Source organism: Anastrepha obliqua, chromosome 4 (assembly GCF_027943255.1).
Source record: "Anastrepha obliqua isolate idAnaObli1 chromosome 4, idAnaObli1_1.0, whole genome shotgun sequence".
Lineage (NCBI taxonomy): Eukaryota > Metazoa > Arthropoda > Insecta > Diptera > Tephritidae > Anastrepha > Anastrepha obliqua.
In genome coordinates, this window is record NC_072895.1 from 111,273,842 (window position 1) to 111,283,428 (window position 9,587).

The following is a 9,587-nucleotide window of genomic DNA, read 5'->3' on the forward strand; positions in this document are numbered from 1 at the left end:
TTAATTAATTTAATTTTGAGAATTTTCCTTGGCTTTTAATTACTGGCTTTTATTTTTTATATACAAAAAAATCCATTAAAAATTTAATTACAATGTTTTCTGCTTCAAACATTTTTAAATTGTTTTAGTCTTTTGTCATAATTTTCAATTATGTAAAAAACAAAACATTTATTCTAAAAGTAATTTTACGATTTCTGTTTATTTCCTATTCTAGGAAGTTATTAATTTAATATAAATAATGAGTTTAATTAATATTTTTATTGGTTTCTCTGTTTAAATTTTAATTATTTAATTAATTTTAAGCTGTGTATGGATTCATATAACTAATTCACTTTACAGATTAACTTTAAAATTAAAAAAAAATTATATTTTAAGTTTTTCCTATTTATCTTTATAGATTAACACAAAATTGCAAAAAAAATTTTTTTAATATTCTCAGTTTTTCTGTTATGTATTTTTTATTTGAGTACAAAAACTACTCTACATTTTTTAATTGAAATTATTTGTATTCCAATTTTCTCATCCCTTTTATAGAACACAAATACTTTATAATTTATTTTCATTGTTTTTCGTTCATCACCACCATCATAAATTCCTAAAGTTCCAGTGTGAAGCCTAGGTTTCCCGTCAGTTTATTAAAAAATTAAATTTCTCAATCATAGTAATAGTTTTCTACTAAACAGGTTAATAATATTAACACGGATATATACCACTTTTCCATGAAAATCTCATTTGACTTTCTTCGAGTTGAAAATAAAATTCTTTTAAGGAAAGAAGCATCCCTCAGTGGCTTAAAAATATAGGTGTTTTTTTTAATTTTTCTGCATTATAATTTCATTAATAACTTAATTTATTTAAATTTCTTAAAATCATTCCGACCTCGTTTTTAGTACAAGAGTGTCAATAAAAAATATTAAAAAATTCAATCGCCTTGAAAATTTGCAACTGAATATCTTTTTGTTTTTTATTTTGGGTTTTAATTTTTAAAGCAATTCTTTCCACTTTTTTTCTGTTTTATAATACAACATTTATCTCTTCCTTGTTCTCCTGCCTCTTTGTTTAATTAAACTTAAATATTGGCATGCTTTTAAAAACATTTTTTTTAGTTCACTTGAACAAATATATTTTCAATTTTGAAGAGTATTTTTAATTTTTAAAAAGTACCAATGAAAAAATAAGTAAAAGATACACAAAATGTTTTTTTTTCTGTTAACTTAAAATATGTATAATATAATAAATTTCGTATTAATTTTTTTAAATAATAATAATTCTTTTAAAAAGTTTTTTATCGTTTTTTATAATAGGTATATGAATAAGTTCGTGCGGTTTTTTTTCGAAATTTGAATTTCGGATCATTCCCATGGCTTTTAAACGTTTGGAAATGGTTGATTGATCAACTCCCAAAGTTTTTGCAACCTCTTCTTGCGTTTGAGCCGGATCTTGATCGAGCAATTCCTCCAATTCGGTATCCATGAACTTTGGCGGCGCACCCTCGCGTTCTTCGTCTTCCAAGCCAAAATCACCACTTTTAAAGCGTGCAAACCACTTCTGGCACGTTCGCTCAGCTAGAGCATGCTCACCATAAACTTCCACCAAGATACGATGACTTTCGGCTGCTTTTTTCTTCATATTAAAATAATGAAGAAGAATTCCCCGCAAAAACACATTATTTGGCACGAAATTCGACATTTTCAAGTGTGGTAAAAATATTGTTGTTTACGCTTCAAATAAAAAACTTATACTGACGTTTGTGCCTTACGACAGTAGCTCTCCAATGAATGTTTGGAAATGTGGATCGATGGAATAATAATCAAGTTACGTCATCTGTTGTAAAACCGCACGAACTTATCCATAGACCTTATATCTTTTCATTTTAATACTTAAGTGCTAAATACTAAACATATTTCTTTCAATTGTTTTAAAAATATATATTTTTCAATTTTGCATTAAATTTTTAAATTATTTAATTTCTGTTAACTATGGATTTTTAATTCTCTGTCGTTTTTATTATCTTCTAATTTTAATTTTAATTTTTAGTTGACAGTTTCAAATGATTTAATATTTGCATATTTTTCATTTTGCATTAAATTTTTAAAATAATAATTTTATTACAATATGAATTATTAAATTGTTTGCTTTTTTATTTATCTTTTCATTTTATTTTTAGTTGACTAACAAATAAAAAATTTTTTGTTTCACGTCAATTTATTTAAGCAAAATGTTAGTATTTCCTTAAAATGCATGAAATAAATAAATAAAGTTAAAAAAATATTTAACAAATTTTAAAAAACATTTATTTTAGTTTTTTACTTTTTCAGACAATGCGACATTCAAATGAGAATCTTCAAATGAAAGCTCTCAGTGAGCAAATTGAAAGCTCTAAATTTTAATGAAAGCTCTAAGTTTTTCTAGTTCCACATGAATGTGTGGTGATTTCAAATTCCAAGCTTTCACACTTTTAGTGGAAGCTCTTTAGTTACACTTTCAGTTGAAATAAAAATAAAAAAAATTAAAAGTATGCATATCAATACAATTTTTTTTCTTTTTAATTTATTTTAGATAAATATCTATCCTTTGGTGATTTTAATTCCACCTTCAGTTGACATAAAAATGAAAAATAAACTTTATGTGCTTTACACTTGATTTTTTACATTAATTACGTATTTCATTACAAATTTAAAAATTTTTTTTTCGCTTTTAATTTATTTTAGAAAAATATTAGGGCTTCCTTGACAGACAAGAATTAAATATAAAAAAAATTGAAAATACTTAAAAATCGTTAAAAAATATTTATTTTAGTTTTTCACAGAATTATTTCAAGTTTAATTTCGTGCTTAACTTTTATTGAACTCTTTAACTACGCACCTGAAATTATATTGCGTGGCGCGGGATTTCGGGACTAAATTTTATTAAATTCAACGAAAATTCAAGCAATAAATAGGCTCCCTAGATTAAATTATCCAGAAATTTCGATATAATTTCGGTACTAAATTCAGCAAAAATTTAGGCAACAAATGGTTTCTTAAATCTAAAAAAGTTACTAAAATTAAAAACAAAAATAGATTTATATTGACAATTTTTTTTTTTATTTTTAGTTTTGCAAATAAAAATGATTGTTTTAGATTTCTTCACTTAAAATTAAACAAAAAATAAGCCATTAATATTTCTCTCATTTTTATTATACATTAAATGAACATAATTTTTGAATAAAAATTTAAGTTGAAAAAGAAAAAAAAACTCAGAAAAAAATCACTGAAGAGCAAAGCTTCAGTTCTTCATATTAAATGCTGTAGCATAACCGCTTTTTTTTGCTATTATTACTTTTAATTCACTCCATTGAAATATTTGTTTTATTTGCTTATTTCAATTCTGTTGCTCAAATTTTGCTGGCCTATTTATTTTCGAATCATTTTCATTAAATGAAATATTACATTTACATTTGCCTTTTCTGCATTTTATAAAATTAACACAACAGTAATTACGAATATTCATTTGAAATGCAATAATACAAAACTCAATTAGAAATTAAATGAGGTTGACAATTTTCATTATCAATCAACAGCAAAGCTGGAAAAGGGCGCAATAATGAAAATTGCAATAATTCAATTATTAGTGTTAACAAGATTTAAATTCGATTAATGGAGTAGAAAGTGAGTTTAAAAAAATTTGTTATTTAAAAGTGCAAATAAGACATTTACATTTATTAAAATATTAAATAAATTTATTTGTAGATTTTTAACTATATAATATTTAAGGAACAATTTAAAGTTTATTGGCAGAAATATTTTTATAAAAAGGGAAGCATTTTTAATAACTTACCATAAGAATTATCAGCTCTCTGTGTCCTATGTATGTATTGTAATTATTAATTATGAACAATTTTTCACTAACACCATATCTTCACAAAACTGATATATGGATTTTTATCGACGTTCTTTTTAATACAGAACCTTTTTTATTTAAAAAAAAATGTATTCTTTTTTTATTTTTTATTTTTTTTAAATATTACTTTTGTATCTGTAGTGTGCCCAATGACCGACACGTCGACCTAACAGATCTTTTGTGTCCTTTTATTTAAATAATTTTCCCCTGTGTCTGCAACCAGCATTTCTCAAAATTTTTTTTTAAATTTTATATATTCGATTACTTATAATTATTAAATATATTTCCCAAATATTTAATTATTTTTTTGTTTGTTTTCTAATCCATTAATGTCATAAATTTTATAGTAATTTTGCCTCATCACATTATTTTTATAACTTTAGCTTTCTTAGAGTTTATAATTTATTTTTCTCCTGTTTATTTCTTCAAAATGTAATAAAATATTTTTTTAGCCACTCAATTTTGAACTTACTTTGTTAATGCGTGCTAATTCTAAATCTATAAAAGATATTTTTTATGTGCAATAATATATTAAAAAAATTCTTTAAATATCAATTATTATATCACAATTTTTATACGTAAATATTTTTACTCATATGTATGTATGTAAATGTATACGTAAATCTTTAAGTTTAACCAAAACTCGATTCATGTGCAATAATGTAAAAAAGAAATCTCAATAAAGTTTTTTTAGTCGTTATTTGTAGTAAAAAATATAGAGTTTATTCTTAAATTTTGATCACATATAAAGCGTGGTTAAGTTTTAAGGGCCGGTATTGATTTTGAATAAAATACAATTTTTTTAGGAAATTATTGTCATTTCTCTTTACTATGATAATATTGTTATAGCTCAATTACGCATAAAACAAAATATTGGCCAAAGTACCGCCACGGCCTCGGTGGCACACCTCCATCCGATGGTCCAAATTTTCAATGACGCTGAGGCATAATTGAAGTTCTATGCCGTTAATGGGACGAATTATCTTATCCTTTAGCTCTTGAATTGTTGATGGCTTATCGACGTATACCTTTTCTTTCAAATAACCTCAAAGAAAGAAGTCCAACGGTGTCAAATCACATGATCTTGGCGGCCAATTGCCATCGCCGCGTCGTGAGATTATTCGGTCATTAAATTTTTCGCGCAAAAGAGCCCTGTTGAAACCACATATCGTCCACATCCACATCCATATCTTCCAATTCGGGCCATACAAAGTTCGTTATCATCTCACGATAGCGGAACACTATTCACAGTTACCGCCTGATCGGCCTCATTTTGGAAAAAATACGGCCCAATGATGCCGCCGACCCATAAACCGCACCAAACAGTCACTCTTTGTGGGTGCATTGGTTTTTCAACAATCACTCTTGGATTATCATTCGCCCAAATGCGACAATTCTGCTTATTGACGAATCAGTGTGCCTCATCACTGAAGATGATTTTCTTCGAAAATTCGTCATTCACTGTTGCAATTTCCTGCCACCATTCTGACCATTGACGACGCTTGAAATGGTCAAGTGGTTTTAGTTCTTGAGTCAATTGCACCTTGTAAGCGTGTAAATCCAAGTCTTTATGCATAATGTTCATTAACGACGAGCGTGAGAGGTGCAATTGTTGGGCACGACAACGAGTTGAGGCGACGGCTCTTCAACCACACTATCGCGAATAGCAGCAATATTTTCTACAGTACGAGCTGTACGAGTATTCACTGGTGTTTTCACATCTCCTACAGACCCGATTTGCTCAAACTTTTGAACAATTTTTCCGATTGTACGCACATTTGGACTATTAAATTGTCCGAAAAAATCACGAAATGCGCGATAAGCATTTTGATTTGAAGGCCTGTTTTCATAATAACTTAAACGCGCTGCTCGATGTGTACCTTTCCATGGTTCAAATTGAGTTAGTCTGAAATTAAAAAATGTGAAATGAAATGCAGAAAAAAACTTGACGTTTAGGTGTTGTTCACATTCAACATCGACCCTTGAAATTTAACCACACCTTATTTTATGGTAAGTATTTTAAAATACATTAAAAAAAAACAAAATTGTGTATTTTAAAATATAGCTTTATTATTTTTTTATTTCTTTAGTAAATATTCACTGCTAAAATTTAAACCATACGCAAGGAATTCACAGTAAAATTTCTTAATAAAAATTCAACTAGCTCAAAGTCTTAAAATCTGTATTAATAATAAAAATAGTAAATGGGAACTTCTCCTCACAATCTCAGGGGTGCCAGTATCTGCCACCAAACCCCAGAAGTTTTTGCAGTTATTTGTAGTAAAAAATTCTGACCTTATTCTTAAATTGTTATCAAATATATTTTCTGGCAAGAATTTTAAAATATACTTTTTTTCTCACGTATTTTAAAATGTATTTTTTATATATTTTTAATATTTTTTTTTCGTAAATATTATTCACTACTCAATTTATACTCACTTGCAGAAATTTTACAGTAAAACTTCTTTACTAAAATTCAGTTGGCCCAGGGTCTTCAAATCTGTAATAATAATAAAAATATTAAATAAAGAACTTCTACCCTATCTATCTCAGGCATACCAGTATCGACAACCAAACCAAAGAAATTCTTCCCACTATGGACGAATTGAGTATTCTCGTCCAAGTGAGCTGTTTTATCTTCGGAGCAACCCTACAACCTAACTCTTAAAGCTGCAAAAGCTTTGAAATTAAGATGAAGAGTTTTCTTAACTTCCATTTAGACAATAAACTTTTGAAAGATCACTTTTGAAGCTGCAAAAGCTTTCAAATCAAGATGAAGAGATATCTTGCCTTCCATTTGGACAATAAACTTTTGAAAGATCACTTTTGAACTATTTTGAAGGGGCGAAAGGAAAAAATGTTTTAGCCAATCAATATTTGGATCAAAGCCATCACAAATATCCTGAAAATGTTTGCTTTTTAAAGCTTCCACCGTAGTCAATGGTGTTTTCACCTCAAACTTGAATAGCTCCATACAAATACTATTTGAAAGCTTACGTAGTGTTACTCTGCCAACCTGTTCTTGTGCAAAAGTTCTAACCATTATCCCACAACGGACACGATTTCTCACCTTTAATGAAAGCTACCTAGGTTTTCTAACTCCGCTGTATTCTATTTATTACTTCAAAAAAAGCTCTACAACAAATTCCGCACTCGTTTGATACCATTCATGCTTTGTGATTGTGGTGTGGAAACATTCAAAGCTCTCATGCTGTTGATGAAAGCTCGGATTTATTTTTTTAGTTTCACTTAATTCTGTTTATTACTTCGATTTACGGTAATTCCTGGCTCATTGACTTGATTTTGTGGTTTCACGCAGTGGGGAGAAAATTTAAATGAAAGCTCTAAATTTTAATGAAGGCTCAAAATTTTTCTAGTTCGACTTTGTTCCCTTTAACACCACGGAAATTTTTTTCCAAAAATACATGCGTGGTGATTTCAAACTCGAAGCTTTTACACTTTAGTGAAAGCTCTCTGGTCATTTTAGTTTCACTTTGTTCCATTTAATACTGCGAAAAAATGCTCCCGCAATGTCAAGCGGGGAAGCGAAGGCTGTAAGACCACTTATGAGTACATTTTGGTATTGAAACGGAGGCAAAGGTAAATTTCGACTCGTGTCGAATAAAGAAATGAAATACCTGGAGAGCTCCTTTAAGTGGTTTATATATACTTTTTGAAGCATAGCAATAATTTTACTTCACATAAATATAAAAAAAAGTTAAATTATTACAAAAAAACACTTTTTTCCAAAAAAAATGAATTAAAATCTCTGTTTTTATTTCAAAAATTGAATCATATTTTGAAAAACCAAAAGTAATAAAATTATTAATATAAAAAAAGAATTTCGAAAAATAAGTAAATGAAATAAAATCCTTGTTATTAAATTTGCTTTTCATTTGAAAAAATTTATAATATTTTGAAAATCAAAAATATATAAAATTATTAAAAAAAAGCATTTCTAAATATAGGTACTTAAAAGAAAATCCTAGCTTTTTAGCTTTATTTTTATTTCATCCAAATCCAAAAATAATATTATAAAAAAACATTTCTAGAAATAAGTAAATGAAATAAAATCCTTGTTTTTTAACTTTCTTTTTCATTTCAAAAGTTTAATAATTTTTTTAAATATTTTTTTTAATATTCTTTTAATTTTTTTATTATTTTTATGCCATAAACTCCTTGTCTTCTAATCAAGCTGGAATTCCTATCGCTTATATTTTCTGTATGCCTATAATTGGCACTTACACCCTCTGTTGGTTGTTTGGGCGAACTAGCCCTCCCATTATATTTTACCCATACCAAAATCAGCGGCTCAACATCATAAATCTTAGTGCGAAAACTTATTCGCTAACTTTGACTGATAGTTTTTTCCCCCCAGCCGACGTTTGATGCTGTGAGTTTTTTTTCTGTTTTAAGAAAAAAATAAGACTCCTACCATTGCATACAATAGAAAAAATTAAAAATTATAAAAGGAGACAAAAACATAAAAACAAATATAAAAAAATGAATTAAATTAAAGCAAGCAACAGAAAGTAAGATAAAATAAATTATAAGCGGCAGTGAGTGGGAGCAGCGCTATGATGGCTAGTGAAATATCAGCGAGCAGTGAGCAGTCATCGAATGCGAAAAAATAGTATCCTTTCGCTTATCATAAATCAATTTCACGTATACGCCCACGCGTCACCCATGGACTTACGCAGCAATGGGGAGATTTGCAAGCGAGAGAATAAAAATGAATACCCATGCACACAGTCGAGAGTGTATATATGTATGTGTGTGCTCATATGTGAATGCAAAAAACACACATGAAAAGTGGTAGACAGACACGACAATGTCGCTGTCGCTTGCTTGAATGCGTCTTCTTCACACACACACACATATACACATATGGATACATACTTATACAAAACTACAAGCGCACTCTCACGATTCATTTTCTTGAGCCAACAACTCAAACTACCGCTTGCTTTCTTGTGTCTGATTTCTTTTTTTTTTTTTTCTCTTTACTTTTGTAGCTTTCTTTGTCTGCCAGCATTCGCTGTGCCTGTCTAATTTGCATACAAATATCTTTTGTAATCAATTTAACTCCTTTCTCCCCTCACCCCCTTTCTGATATGCCTTTGCTTGTGTCACTTCATTTTGGCTCTTTTGTCATATGTACTAGCGCAGCAGCATTGCCTGACTTGTAGAACATTTTTGCGAGCAGTTCACACGCCCACGTACAGAGTTTTATTTACATATTAAAAGTGCCTATCATACGTATGTATGTGTGCGTATGTGTATGTAGGTGTAAGTGCGCTGTTGTGTCTGTTTGTATGTGTGCATATCTGTCCATTTGTTGGCTCTTCGCCTGCACTTGCCTCGTATGGTTCCCCCCCTTGTTGGCTGTCTCACGCAAATCCTTGCTGTAGCCAATTACTTGGGCTGTCTGCTCGCCTGCCAGGCTCAACATCATTTATCCTTGTTAATTCGTTGGCTCAGTGTTAAATTAAAGTTCGTTACATTTATTTTTTATTATTATTTTCAGCAAAGGTGCTTTTCACTTATTTAAATATGAGCGTTTTTCTTTAAAAAAAAATGAGTCTAGTAGAGATAACATTACGTCCAAAAAATAGTCTCTCGGAGAATTAAAATTCTTGCTAACTCTTTCAACTTAAAGAGAACTGGGTTGAAATTATCCTAACTTGAAAGAAAACTTCCATTTT